Source organism: Phyllostomus hastatus, unplaced genomic scaffold, assembly GCF_019186645.2.
Source record: "Phyllostomus hastatus isolate PE091 unplaced genomic scaffold, TTU_PhHast_1.1 phas_scaffold_345, whole genome shotgun sequence".
Classification (NCBI taxonomy): Eukaryota; Metazoa; Chordata; class Mammalia; order Chiroptera; family Phyllostomidae; genus Phyllostomus; species Phyllostomus hastatus.
The window spans coordinates 22,344,389-22,359,078 of record NW_025334024.1 but is presented as its reverse complement, the minus strand read 5'-3'; the positions used below and the strand labels follow the sequence as shown (position 1 = coordinate 22,359,078).

Sequence of the window (14,690 nt, the reverse complement as noted above, 5' to 3'; positions counted from 1 at the left end):
CATGCATAATTTGTATCAATTAAGAGAAAGGTGACCTGGTAGAAATACATTTTAATGAGCATCTACCAAATGCTAGGCATTATGATATTTAATTTACATATAATTATCTTGTAATCCACATAAAGATGCAATACAATAGGGAATAGTGACCTTATTTTGTAATCAATGAAACCAAGGTCAGAAGGTTGAAAGTAAATACAAATGAAAATCCCTCTTGGGTCAATACATGTATGAGAGGATTCCGAGAGAGATATATAGAATGAGAAATGTATTGCATTTATTCACTTTTCTAGCATGGGAAAATATTATTATTACTAATATGTCATGTTATATTTATACTTCAAATTGGAGTCTTACTATAGTTTCACTTTATTTTATTTTAATATGAACCGAAAAGTCATCCTGAGAAGTCAACAAATAAAAAATAATAAAACAATATACAGTTAAAACATCCACATTAATCTCCATAGTACATAGCCTTGTTCAAAATACTGAACACTTTGGGAATGCCACTTATGATCCAAAGGATAGAAATGGACCAATTATGCATGATTTATATGAAGAAATAACATGGAAGATTTAAATTTATCTTTTCAAATATTGTAATTTCATGGAAACAAATTTTCTTTATATTACGTGACAAGATAATATACTTTATATATACAGGATTTAGTATGATCCTAAAGCTATGTACAGGTTGAAATATAAAGCATGAAAGAAGTATACTGAAAAGGTTGATTTTTATCAGTGACTAGGTCTGATACGATGGGTGCTATTTCCCCCCATTTTTCTATTTTCTATATGCCAAATATTTTTTCATGAGCACACATAAATTATTAAAATGAATAAAAATAAATCTCATTAAAGCTATTTTAAAGATGAGCCTTATCATTTGGGAGGCTTTTTTTTTGAGTGGGAGTTATTGTTTTATTAAAACCTAAAATAAGCTAATCACCACCCCCCAAAATGCTGAAAGTTGTCATCCGAATAGCGTGGATGACTGCTCCACAAAACTGGATCCCATTCCTGCTTCATTATTATTTGAGAAACTCACCTTTCAACCGTCTACACTATGGGCCATCACTCATATCGAACTTAATTAGAAAACAGTTTGGAAGTTGGAGGAATTCCTAATTTAAATCAATTAAAGGGAAAGTTGTCAGGTTCGCTTTGGGTTTGCTTCCCTGTAGTCTCACAGTGAGACCGGAGAGATCTGTCTTCCCCAATCTCCTTGTCTATTTCCAGGGTGATGTCATAGCATCCAGTGTGTGAATCTAGGGCCTCGTGGTGGCAATTAGCATCTGAGGCTCCTGCCACGGCCGGGAGAAGGAGCCCGGGTGACACACGAAGGCCTCCCAGGATTCCGTGCTGCAAATTCTTTGATGGGCACTTTCATACTCAAATGACATCTCTCCGGTGGGTGGGCAAAGCCACTCTGTTCTCTAGCCCGGTTTTTGTTCTGTGTGGAGCGCTCTCCTGCCTCCTTTCCTCAGCCCTGCCCTCGACCCTCCTGTGTCACAATTGATTCAGTTATCAAATGGAAAAACCGTGTCAGATAGTGACTATTTAAGGAGCTCATTCTTTTCACTGAGTGGATCATTATAAGCCCTTTGCCTCCTCATTGCTAAAATAAGATTCCTTGCCTTATCTGTGGTCTACTCACATTCTTGCCGGCTTCAAACACGCGCGCCCTCTCCACCCAACTTGCACAGAACTGCCTCCTGTGTAGTCACTTCTCAGGCGTTCTAAAATCATCATCGTAGCCCTGGCTGGTGTAGCTCAGTGGATTGAGCGCGGGCTGCGAACCAAAGTGTCGCAGGTTCGATTCCCAGCCAGGGTACAACCCCCAGCAACCGCACATTGATATCTCTCTCTCTCTTTCTCTCTCTCTCTCCCTCCGTCCCTCCCTCCCTTCCCTCTCTAAAAATAAATAAATAAAATCTTTAAAAAAATAAAATAAAATCATCATCGTCTGCCAAGCAAAGGGGACAAGATACATTCTATATAGTGAGCATTTTCCCTGCCTCCCACCCCCCAAACTGAGGCACATGGTCATGTATATATTTGCTTTATCTCTTATGCTGTGGTCCGTGAGAATAGGGGTCAAGTTTTACCTATCTTTAGGATCCCAGGATATATATAATCTCAATGTATGACTTTGAATTAGTAAAGGAAAAAATAAAGTAACAGCTGCCTTGCATTACTTTTGAGTACAAAAGCAGTACAAAAGATTTCAAAGTGATAGAATTTTTTTAATGTTTTAATGGTGTGAGAAAATGATCCAGGTTATTTGAAACTAGACATACCTTGAAATTTCAGAATATCATATCTTTATATACAGAACAGATACAAGAAATTTCTAGAGACTGTATCATAGTTATGCATTTAGAATATTTAATGGGGAACCTAGACTAGAGGTTCGAAGACTTTATTCAGAGTTTTTATATCCACAGTCAAGTAGAGGTAGAAGTGAAGACAATTGCCCAAGTTAAGAGTGGTTAGATTTTTTCCTATTCACATAACTTCTCTGTGTAGCTTTGTCTCTTATCTAAACCTCTTAAGGTCAGAAATTCCACTCTTCCTGGAGTTTCCAGAACCGCTTCTCCTGGATTGAGTTTCAGTAGAAACTCCTTGGGTTGACTGTTACCAACTATAAAATAAGCAGGCTCCAGAGATTTCAGTTCATTTGCTGTTAAGTGATTTCTTTTGGCACCTCAGTCCCAGCTAACGGAGGTCCCTTCTGAAGGGCTGGTGTGGTGCGGAAGAGCCCAGGACAGAAAGGGGGACAGCTAAACCAAGAGGCGTCTAAATTGGACCTTAGCTGTTTTCAACCTTTATGCTTTAGAATCATCTTGGACGCCTTTAAAATGAAGATTTCCAGGCTCACTCCCAGATATTCTGATTTAATATTCCTGGACTAGAGCTCCAAAATGCACATTTTATTTATTTATTCACTTACCTATTGATTTGTTTTAATTGAGTTGTAACTTACATATAACATTAGTTTCAGGTGTACAATGTAATGATTTGATATTTGTATGTCGCAAAGTGATCACATTAAATCTAGTGAACACCTATCATATGCATAACATGGGTCTAGTATATGTACAGTCATACTTCAGTACTCGTCGGCTTCAGAGCTCATCGAACGCTGTACGTGTCGCATTTTGACGAGGAAAAAAAATGTTTCAGCCCTAGACGATTGCTCACACCCCCTTGCTCTTGCTAGAACTCATGCACGTCACGATGCTGCCTGCAAGACAAAGTGCTTCACCGCTCAGTACTCGTGGGTTTCGGCACTCATATGAGTTCAGAACAAATTAACGATGAGGACCAAGGTACCACTGGATTAGGAAGAAGACATTTTACTGAGATTTTGCTACATAAATAGCTACAGGAGCTGGGAGGGCTGAAAGGAACAGAGGCTACCTCCTTGTGTGCAGGTCACTGAGGGACCCGTGGGGAGAGACTGGTGCTGACCAGAGAGAGGCCCCTCTGGATGCTATCGGACATGTGGAGTGTGATATAAGAGGAAAAGAAAGAGACAGGGGATAATAGCCTAGATGTCATTAGGGAGGGACAGGTGGGGTCAGTGAGGTCACAGAGCTTGGAAGCTAGTGGGTCAAGGCCTGTCCCATGTTCTTCACCATCAGGGATGGGTACCCACCCATCCCTATCTTCTTCCTGTTAATGGCCAGCTCCAGTGTGCTGGGCATCCAGAGTCAGCAGGGCCAGACGTCCCCTGGTCAGTGTCCCCACTGCAAACCTGTTCTCATCAGATGTCCCACACGGGGACACGCCCCAAGTTGGCAGTGGCAGACACTTTCTGCAACCCAGTGTGGTCACTCTGACAGGTATCTGTGGTCTCATTCCTGTCATCAGCTGTTCCTGTTCCTTCTTTAACTCATTCTCATGAACAACAGGGCCGTCCACTCCCCAGCGGGTACCTGAATGGAGACGAAACAGGGAACTGTTAGGTTTGGGTACACAGTCGGAAGGTGGTTGCCTAGGAAGACGGTTTCTGTGACATTGAGTCACAGAAGTCAATGCCATCACAGCAGTGGCAGATTCTCCTGGTGCCAGGGACTCTATTCCAGGAAATTCCTAGATGCTGATGCCAGCAGGCAGGTTAGGGGTCCCGACACGCAGGCCCTTGGTGAGAGTGTCAGAGTTGCTGGAGAAGTGGGTATGTACAACACCACGTGGGGTGTGTGGAGCATGGCAGGCGGCTGAAGGTGAAGTGCACAGCAGCCCCTGCCTCCCAATACCTCACACAGGACACAGCAGGAGGGCACCACGAGAGAGTCTGTGAGTGTCAGGCTATCCAGGTCAGCAGCCAGACTGCTGGATGCACCCATGCGGGGCTACCCAGGCTGGACACTGGGAGGGGTGCAGTTTTCTAGGTCAAGCAGGGAGACCTCCATGGCAGCAGGGACACTTTTGCTGCTGGGAGGTGTTTATTTCCTCCAGAAGGTCATTTACACCCACTTCCCCCTCCAACTCTGTGAGCTACAACCAGACCTGCTGCCCGCATCTGAGTTTGGGCCTTCTCCTTGTGCCTCTGGCGTGTTCTTCCTCTTCCTCTTCCACCTGGCTCCTCACTCTGTTCACTCTCAGTGCTCCTCCCTTTCTCCTCTTCCTCAAGCTGGGTTTCTCCTCTCTTTCCTCTTCTTGAAATGCAAGACTTTAGTCCACTCACTCACCTGCATGTTGCGCTTTCTCCGGCCAGCCTGAGAGCTCCTGGTAGTCTGTGGCCTTGGCATTGAGCAGGTAGGACAGTGAGTGCAGCTGGAAGTGGTCTCATTCTTTGAAGGATGACTTCAAGACTGGGGCTGAGGGCCCGACCCCGCTCAGAAGGGATGATGAGCTGCCGGCTGAAGTAGGAATGGTTATCACAGTTCTGATCGTACTTGGCCCGACCTAGCACGTACTGAGTCAGCAGCTTGGTCTGTTGAGCGTTGATCAGGTGGATGGCATCCTCTGCTGTGAAGGGCTTGGCCGTTTTTCTTGGGTCATCAGGTGCAGTCTTAGGGACAGGTTCATAGTACTCAGTGCTCAGCCACAGGATGCTGGCTTGGGCCCCTGGCACCTGGATGTTGTCTGTGCGCTTTGCCAAAGGTTTGATGAGCTCTCTGTGCCAGCCACATATGCAGTAGCTTCGAACACAGAAGCTGCAACCACAAGCTCATTGCAATGGGGCAGTGGCTGCACCAGCCCATTAGGGCAGGTGTCACCCACTCAGCCTGTGTTAGCAGCACAGCATCCAGTGGCCTGGACTGGGGCTGCCACAAGTCCTTGCCCATGCCGCCAATGTAGGTCTGGAATTCCCATAGGACTGTAGGGCTGTTCCGATTCCCTGGCCAGGCTGGTCAGCACTTCTGGCTTCAGGGTCTTGACCTGGGTGAGGCTGGTGGACCGGGCTCGAACACACCCTGGTTCTTGATGGACAGGGGAGCCAAGTTATGGAGCACTGTGTCCTGCCCCTCCCTGCTGAGAGGATGGGCTGGGACTGCCTGGGCCTCCCATCTGGGGCCAGGGGCAGTGGGTGGAGGGAAGGACGGTGGTCCAAATGGGAGGGAGGAGGGCACCACTGGGGGAGGGCACTGGCAGGAGGAGGTGGGAATGGGGTCAGTGTGGGAGGCAAGTGGGCTAGGGTGGCTAGGGGGGAGGAGATGTGATTCATCCAGGGGCATAGAAAGAAGACATTTTTTTGAGAGAGAGCATGCAAAATTTTTTAATTTCAAATGTTTTATTGATTTTTTTTCATTAAATGTATTGGGGTGACATTGGTTCATAACATTGGCAATTTGCAGTGTAACAATTTGCATTTAGGGTAAAATAGCAGCTGCCCCCTCACAGGAAGCTTCTTGACTCAAAAGCCGCTGACCGATGACACCAGAACAATGGGCCGGGCTGCTCTGGAAGAAGCTGAGGGAGCTGGGAGGGTCTCGGGTCCCAGGAATCTTGCCCAGTGCTGACCAAGGGACATGCGACTGTCCTGTCAACAAGGCCCGGCCTTTCTCAAAGTGACGAGAACAAAGGTTCCAGTCACACAAGTCTGGGAAACATCCTGGGACACATTCTGGGGGTCTTTTCTAGATGATCAAATGAACCGGACAAATGGGAAAAACCTGTGCTAACTCCACATTGACCCAAGTCCTACAATTAGCTATAAAATACCAAGTAAACTGGTCGCCCTGCAGAACCTACAGAAATCAGTTCCTTGTGGTTTGTATACTTATTGAAATCATTTTTTTCAGCCTCTCTACACTTAACAAGACAGTACATAGTTTTACGTATAGCTGCTGAGGCCTTGAGGTTTTGAGTCCAGCAAGAGGAGGCCTTCCTTTGCCCTTTCACGGGGCCGAGAGGCAGCAGCCGCCTGCCCACTTAAGGTCTCAGCGTGGGGCTTCCCGGGTGGAACGTGCCTGCACGAGGGCCTCGGGAGCCCAGAGCAGAGCCGGCGCCCACCTGCTGGTGGAGGCCTCCGGGCAGAATTCGGGCACGCAGGCCCTGCATGTGCGTTCAGCAGGCTGCCTGGCGCTCCGGCGGGGCAGATGCCTTAAGGTCAGCCAAGGAGCCTCCTCAGTCCCAGAACTTCTGCATCCCCCAGGTCTGCTGCCTCCGGGCTGAGCCCTGGCCGGTAAGTCCGCCCCACCGGGGCCTTGACAGCCCTTTCTCAGTTCATTGTATTAACCTTGGGGGTCTCCGGACTGGAGCCCTGTTGGTTTTCAAAGTTTGGTGTTCTGGGGACTCGCCTTTCAGGGGCAGGTCTTAGAAGCTGGGGTGCCCCTTGTGGGACTGACACCCTGGGGCCCTCAAGGAGACTCTCGGTGTTTTCCGTTTCCTCCGGACTGAGTCACCGTGCCTGCCCGGGTGGTGTAGGGCGGGAAGTGGGTTCTTCTCTCTCTCTTGGGCTGTGTAGGCGTGGATCGGTTACAAGTTGTTTTCAGAGGAAGTCGTTCCCCATGTAGCTTCGGATCCAGCGTGTGCTTGGGAGGAGGCGAGTCCGGGCTCGCTCCCCGCGCGGCCTTGCACGCAGGACAGTTGTGGAGGCTGCACGTCCGGCATCAGGACCCACAGGTGGGCCCCTGCACGTGTTAAACCCGCATCACCTGCTCTTTTTATACAGCTGGTCTGTGGCCCACAGGCCCAGGGACTGTCCCTCCCTCGTGTCGCTGCCCGGAGGGTCATCACCCCTTCCTCCCTTTCTGCCCCCGGTTCCTAGCTCAGGTCTTGCCCCCTCTAGAGTAGCAGGGAGGGGGCAGCAGGAGACTCCGTGGAGGCAATTTTGGAAAACAATCACAGGGGCGGATCCAGGCAGTTGTAGTTCCAGCTCCGAAGGACGAGTTTGCTGTGGTCTCCCCGCCTCCTCATACCCCGCACCTGCCCGCCCAGCACGGCAGCGGTCCGGGACTCATCAAACACGTCCAGGGCGGTGCTTAGAGCAGTAAAGGGGTAACGTGTCCTACAGTTTCTCTCTGGTGTTGCATTGCCAGATGTGCTCCTCTGTGGGCTTTCTGGCAGGTTCCAGTGCTCCCACACTAAGCTCTGCAAGGACCCAGCGGCAGAGGGCTTGTAGACGCCATGGCCCTGAAGAAATCACCGATGGCAAAGGAGAAAGAGCGTAAAAAAACACAAAAACAAACAAACAAAAGAAAACTATGTTCAACATACTCACAGCAGTTATTTGTTTGTATGTATTTGTCTCTGGCAAAACATACCCTGAGCTTTTCTGGGCTACCGCCAGGGAAGGGAACTCAGGCTGGAGGTTGGTTAAACAGTCTTTACTATTGTGGTAGTTTTCTCTTAAGTGTCGTTATTTCAAACGTTTTTAAGTTTGTTTTGTTATGTATTACAATGGCCGCGTTTTCAAGTACATCTTGAATATATAAATATTTTATATTGGCAATGATACGAATACATTTGGAAATATTTTACCTATCCATACTTTAATAATAACAGGAGATTGTAAGAAGTAACGTCTCTGTCGTAAAAATGTTGTTCTAGTAGAAAAGCTGAGAGGATACCAGCAGACTACTGATTGCAATGAAATATTCTCCACCCATGAAGACATTAGGCAAATTTTCTGCAATTACAATGAAGCAGTCCCATTCAAATCTGCTTCAAGAATTCATCTATAGATATTCCCTGAGACCACTTTTGGAAGAGGCCTTTAGAATTTTGTGTGTGTGTGTGTGTGGGGGGGGGTCTCACTTGAAAAGATGTGGGGTAGGTAGCTCTTGTCCGAACCACAACGTCTCGGAGTGGCCTAGAGTTACGCATGGATGTACGGATAGTTCAGTGTATGAGATGCATGGATGTACGAGTAAATTGTTAGAAAATAAAACACCTCACCATGGGTAATGCCTCAGGCGCACATACTTATATATATGGTGCATTGCGGTATTTATGTTTCTTCATTGTGGGGCACTCTTTATTGGCTGAGATTTGCCTTGGAAATGGCAATTGGCACCAGAGGAGTAGAATATCCACATTATGATCATGATGGCATGACAGAAAGAGAAGAAATGCTGAGCCTGGCATTCAGTGTAAAGCGGTTGATCTAAACCTTGGCTGCACATTATAATTGCCTGGGGAGTTTTAACAATGATATAGTGCAGCCCCACCCTCAGAGCTTCTGATTTAATGGTCTGAGATGGGGCTCAGGCAATATTAGTTTTGAAAGCTCCCCAGTGGACGCTAATGTGCAAGACGAGTTGAAAATCACTCTGTTTGACAGAAAGAATACATAGGAGTGGGTGGCCAAGGATGCTGTTAGAGCAAATTTGGGTAACAATCCACTGATAAACTTTTGAAACTTGAGGAATATTTGGAGCTATTGTAAGATCAGGCATAAGCAATGCTGGCAAGGTTTCTGCAGCAGGGAAGAAACCAAGTGTAGGGCACCCCTGGGCAGCATAATACTGTGGGACACATTGAGAAGACGAGGGAAGACCAGAGCAGAAAAGGAGCAGTTTACTTCTGATTCCGGCACTCATTTCTTGACACCATTGGCTAATGGTTCTTCTCAGTTTCTCATCAAGAAACAACTAATCGTTTTTGAAACCTCCTATACACCCCATTCAGCCCCCTACCTATAGTCACAGTTAGGTTAGCACTCAGTAAAACACTTGGAATCCTCATTACACATTTGGGCACATTTGATCTCAACCAATATTTGTAGTCGTATTTGGGAAAAGTGATGCTGTAGAAAACTTGTCCTAAATTCTGAGTGCTATCATTCAATCAACATTTACTAGTTACCTAAAAGGGGTTGAGTAGAGAGACTCTATTCAATAAATAAGATTGTAGAAATCCCTGCTCTGAAAAAAGGCTACATTTTGGAGGAAGGCAGGTCAGTTCAGCAAAGCAACATTTTTTGTGTGTGTGTTTGTTTGTCTGAGGCGTTTTTACGTGGTGGGAGTACTACGCACTAGTTGCTGCAGAGTCACGTGGGAGAGTGCTTGCAGCAGAACAAAGCCGGGGTCTCCAAACAGGGTGGCGAGAGAACGCTTGTGAAATGTATCTGGATGACTTGCACAACACTATGCGACAAAGGATGTTTCAGAGTGTAGAGCAAATATAAAAGCCCTGGACAGAAAGGGACTAATTAACATCAGCTAGGTCGAATGATTCACCTGGAGTACTTTTGTTCAACGGCCACTAAATTCTCACTCCTAATGATCTTTGCATATGTAACGCTAAACATGTCCAGTGTTTGTGAGAATTTTCTATGTAGTTGAATCAAGGGTAACCCAAATTTAGATATTCTGTCTAATTCCTTCCCCCAGGTTGAATGAATACACACATGTGTATATATGTACATAATGATGCATCTATACACATACATGTGTGTATATACATAAATACATATGCATACATAATACACAGACATACATAAAGTTCACACTCAAATACTAATTTCACACCATCTAACAGTGCTCCGTGGGGTGCTAGTTTGGTGATCACACCCACAAACAGTTGATGTGGAGGATTCTGTCTCCGTTGTTGAAGGCCAGGTCTTCAGACTCTATCACACACGTAGTGTCACCCTTCTAGAATTCTGTGTTTAAAGTGCGTCTCCCCCACTGTTCTGCCCTGGCTTTCCTGGGCCTGTCGTCTCCTTCCTTCCCCCTTGCAGTGTTTTGTTAGCTGGGAAGTTGAGAGTGGAGCCTCGCTCTGGATAGATCAAATTCTACGCATGCGCGTCGTAACCCTCATGGCCTCGTGGACTTAGTTCTCTGAATGTGTGAGGCTTCTAGAAATTTGTGCTGCTATTAACAAAATAAACTAATAAATAAGTAGGGGATGTGCTAGGACCCAGAAGCTAGCGTACTACTCACAACTTGGATGGTTTTTTATATTATTAAATAAAGGGAAAACACCTTTTTGAAATTTGATTTTTCATCTTTTTTTTATTATCTTCACTTACTCTATGGAATTTGGTAAATACTCTTTCTTATGTTCATCTGCTTGTTTTTCGCTTTTTAGTACTTTTTGAAATCATCCTGGAGACCAGTATGCGGCTTTCAGATTAGTTGTTTTTTTGGTTGTTGTTATCTTTAATTAGAATGTAAATTTTGATAACATGTTTACTAGATAATAACCAAGTAAATCACATCATATTTTTGGCTTGGCAGATCTATATTTTAAGGAGCAAAGCGAGGTTTATCAGAAGGTCAATGATGATTTCATCTGGAAAAGTTCAATACTTTTATCCTAGGTTTGTATTGACTACTGTGACTAAGTTAACTGTCTTGTACATTCGATCCGTTAAAAAAAAATACACTTAAAACACTGAGTGTGTAGATATGTGTATTTGTTGTGGAAGGTTGGGTTAAAGGAATGTAAAGCCAAATAATACACTAAAGAAAATATAAATTTTTTTTCCTTTATCATATAGTCACAGATTTATTCTGTAGAAGCCATCTATAATTAATTTTAAACTCGAAATGCTCATCCCCTGGTTCAGACAACATTTCTTAATTCTCTGCAATTCCATCTTAAAATACATGTAGGGAGAAAACCAGATAGAGATCACGGTAATTTCTTTCTAAGGATCTCATTGAATTTTCTTATTATCTGAAGGTAAGTAGCTGTCTGTGAATAAATCTCAGAATCTGTGTTTACTGAAACCTCTATCAAAAGTCATTCTGAATTATGTTAATATTACTAATATTTATTGTTAGTTTCAATACCTAGATTACCCTTTAGCAATTTTTGGAGATTTACTTTAAGAAAGATAATTTATATGTCATTCAGGCAATAAAGGGTCCTTAGAATCTCTGAAGGCGGCGACAGTGATAGTTGCCACAAATAGCCTGACAGTAAGGAGTTTGTATTTGGAATGTGGGACAGACGAGGGCACATACGTGTACTCAATAAATTGGATGAAAGGGTAGAAAGAGAGAGATTTCTTCTACTGTCAGTTTCTCCCTGGGATAGCTTTTTTTTCTCCCTTTTTTCCCCAAAACATGCATACCTGAAGCTAATTTTATATCTCTGTATGATAAGTCTCCCTTATCCAAAGTTTTGTCGTATTTCACTGGAATAGGCACTGATGCGGTAGTTGCACTATCGTCTATAAAGAAACAAAAGACGAAGAAGGCTTTGCTATCTTATTCCTGTAGCTAGCCCTAAGGGAATAGTAATTCTCTTTTTTTGCGAAGTAATAATAAACATAATTTCTGTCAATTACGAAGAAATGAGCAAGAGCCTACCAGGTGGTTTCGACATAAGCACTTATTTCTGGATTTAAAAAACCCAAACAGATCGTCTTCAGTAGTACCATTGAACCCGTAGCTGCATTTAAAAAGTGCAAAGAGTCAATCGAGTCGTCTGTTTATCCAAATCATATGCTTTTCTCCTTGGATTTAAAAACAGAAGTAGGCATATCATTAAAACGGAATTTTCATGAGGATTCCAAAGAGATTTTGATGAGGAATGGGTAGGCAGATTGTGCTTCTAAATTGGGCTTCTAAATCAATAAAAGCAATAACAAGAAAAATTTCAAATATGGATAAATGCAGTTTTATTTCATGCCTTCAGTCATGTACACTGTACAGTTTAATGAGCCTTTCACTTTATTGGAACTGGCTTATCAATTTATAACAGAAAGTGGAATTTAGATTGGGTCTACAGAATACCATCCATGTGTATGATTGAAGAAAAAGACTACATTATAAATCAGGAAAGTATAAAGTGTAAGGGCACAATAAAGGAAAAACTTTCCTTTCTCTCCTAATTAATACCCTTTAACTTGTAACTTTGGTAATATTATTTGACTTCACATATAGCATAAGACCACGATAACATATACTTTATTGCCCCCTCTCCCCCACTGGCCTTTGCAAGATTGATGCCATACATTTAACTTCCAAATATAAGTCTCACAATACCTTGTTATTATTGTTTACTATACATATTCAATTAATTTTATGGAGATTAAAAAGCAGAGAGAATGTACTATAATTACCCACATTTTAAATAATTTTGATTGCCCTTAATTGCTTTGTCTATAGATATGTATTTCTACCTGGTATAATTTTCATTTTGCACAAAAAAGTTCTTTAGCATTTTTTTTGTAGCATACATCTGCTGGTGATGCATTCTTTAACATTTACATATTCAAGGAAGTCTTTATTTCATCTTCATTTTTGGAGGCTTGTTTTACTGTGCTGTAAATTCTAGATTGACAGTGTTTTCCTTCAGTAGAGTTGTTGCTCCATTCTCTTCTGATTCGCATTGTTTAGGTTGAGGAAATTATTATTCTTTTAAAAAATGTAACTTACTGAATTCATTGGGGTGACATTGGTTAATAAAATTATATAGGTTTCAGGTGTCCAATTCTATAATATGTCATCTGTATATCGTACTGTATGTCCACCACCCCAAGTCAAGTCTCCTTGTGTCACCATTTATCCCCACTCTGCCCTCTCCTACCTCCCCCTACCCCTCTTTCCCTCCTGAGATCACCATGCTGCTGCTGTGTCTATGAGGTGGGTGTTGTAATCTCTTCACCTTTTCCACCCACAGGTGGAATCTAATGAACAAAGTAAACTAATGAAAAAATAGAAACAGATTTAGAGACAGAGAAGAGAAATCTAATATTCTTCTCCTCTTGCTTTGGTTTAAAACATATCTCTGTCCAGCTGCTTTTAAGATATTTTCTTTATCATATGTGTGTGTATATATATATTTGCAATTTAAGGTTGTTTTTGTATTGTTCATCTTTTCTGTGTTTTGGATTTGTTGAGTTTCTTGGATTTGGGGTTATAGTTTTTATCAAATTTGGTAAAAATTCAGCCATTATTTTCTCAATTATTTTTCTTTGATTTACCCCCTCTCCAAATTATTTTTCTCTGGCTCCAGTTACACATATGGTAGTCCATTTGAAGTTGTTCCGGAGCTCATGGCTGATATATCTTTTCCCCCAGTCTTTCGTCTCGCTGTGGTCTACTTTGGACAGATTCTGTTGTTATGTCTTCAGTTTCACTCATTTTTTTTTCTTCTGAAGCATCTACTCTGAGGTTAATGCAAACCAGTGGAATTTTACTTTACATCACATATTATAGTTTTCATGTATGGAAGTTCCATGTTTTAATATTATTTATGTTAACATGCTTAATATTTTCCCTTTCTTCTTGAACATATAGAAATATGATCATAAGAGTTTTAATGTTTTGTTTAGTAATTCTGTGATCTGGAATGTTTCTTGGTCTGTTTCTATAAATTGGTTTTTCTTGATGGGGCATAACTTTTGATTCTTTGCTTACCTGGTAGTTTTTTCTTATCTCATATGTCGTGACTTTTAACTTTCCTGTTGCTGGATAATACATACATACATACATACATACATACATACATAAATGAATATTTATGGATCTTTATCCTGGAACACAGTTACTTGGAAAAAGGAGAAATCCTCTTGAGGTCCCTCACTTCTAAGCTATGCAAAGTAGCATTAAGTTAGACTAGTCTACATAGAATTTTATCCCACTCCTAGGATTCCAGTGAGTTTTCTAAGTAGTTTCCCTGATTTCCTGTGAAATGTGAGACTGTGCATTTTTGGTTGCATGGTTCTTTCCCTGCACTTGAGGCAATGCTTGGCGGGGCTCACATGGAATTATTTTTTTTTCTCTGCGGATCATGTCTCTCCAGGGTTTTGACCTGCAAACCTTCCCCACCTTGACCTCCCTCTTTTAAACACCTCCTGTTCACCCCATCCGTGAGGAGGGAGCTTGCACTCTAGAGTTTTAAGGATAACTAACACATGTCACCCAACACAGGACAAAGGATACCGAACATAGTCACAAATCGTTAGTCACATATACTCGAAGTCTGTAGGAGGAGCACAGTATATGCCACATGGGGGTGGCGTTTGGGAGCAGAGAAGATAGCCAGGGGCCATGGGGGCAGGTTTCGCAGTATTAAGAGGGGGTGGTGACCCCCAGTGTCTGAAAGAGGCTGTGACTGGCTTGTACAACAATTTCCTGAGCTGCCAGGGAGCTGAGATTCACTGCTCAAGGAAAATCTACAATAAAACTCTGCCTGATCCCCTTGATGAGGAAGGCTGCTGGCCACAGTACCTTATCTGTGGGAGCAGGGGTGGGAGGGTAACTGTGGTTATACCATTGAGGGCCTTCTTGGATTCACCAGGGATAAAGGCAGCACATGATACTGGGTCT

The 14,690-nt window shown here is 43.3% G+C and overlaps 1 pseudogene; it reads right to left on the bottom strand.

Moving 5' to 3' along the window:
• Nucleotides 1–3,614: 3,614 nt before the first annotated feature.
• LOC123806133 lies at nt 3,615–6,519 on the bottom strand (annotated as a pseudogene).
• Between the last annotated feature and the right edge of the window lie 8,171 nt (nt 6,520–14,690).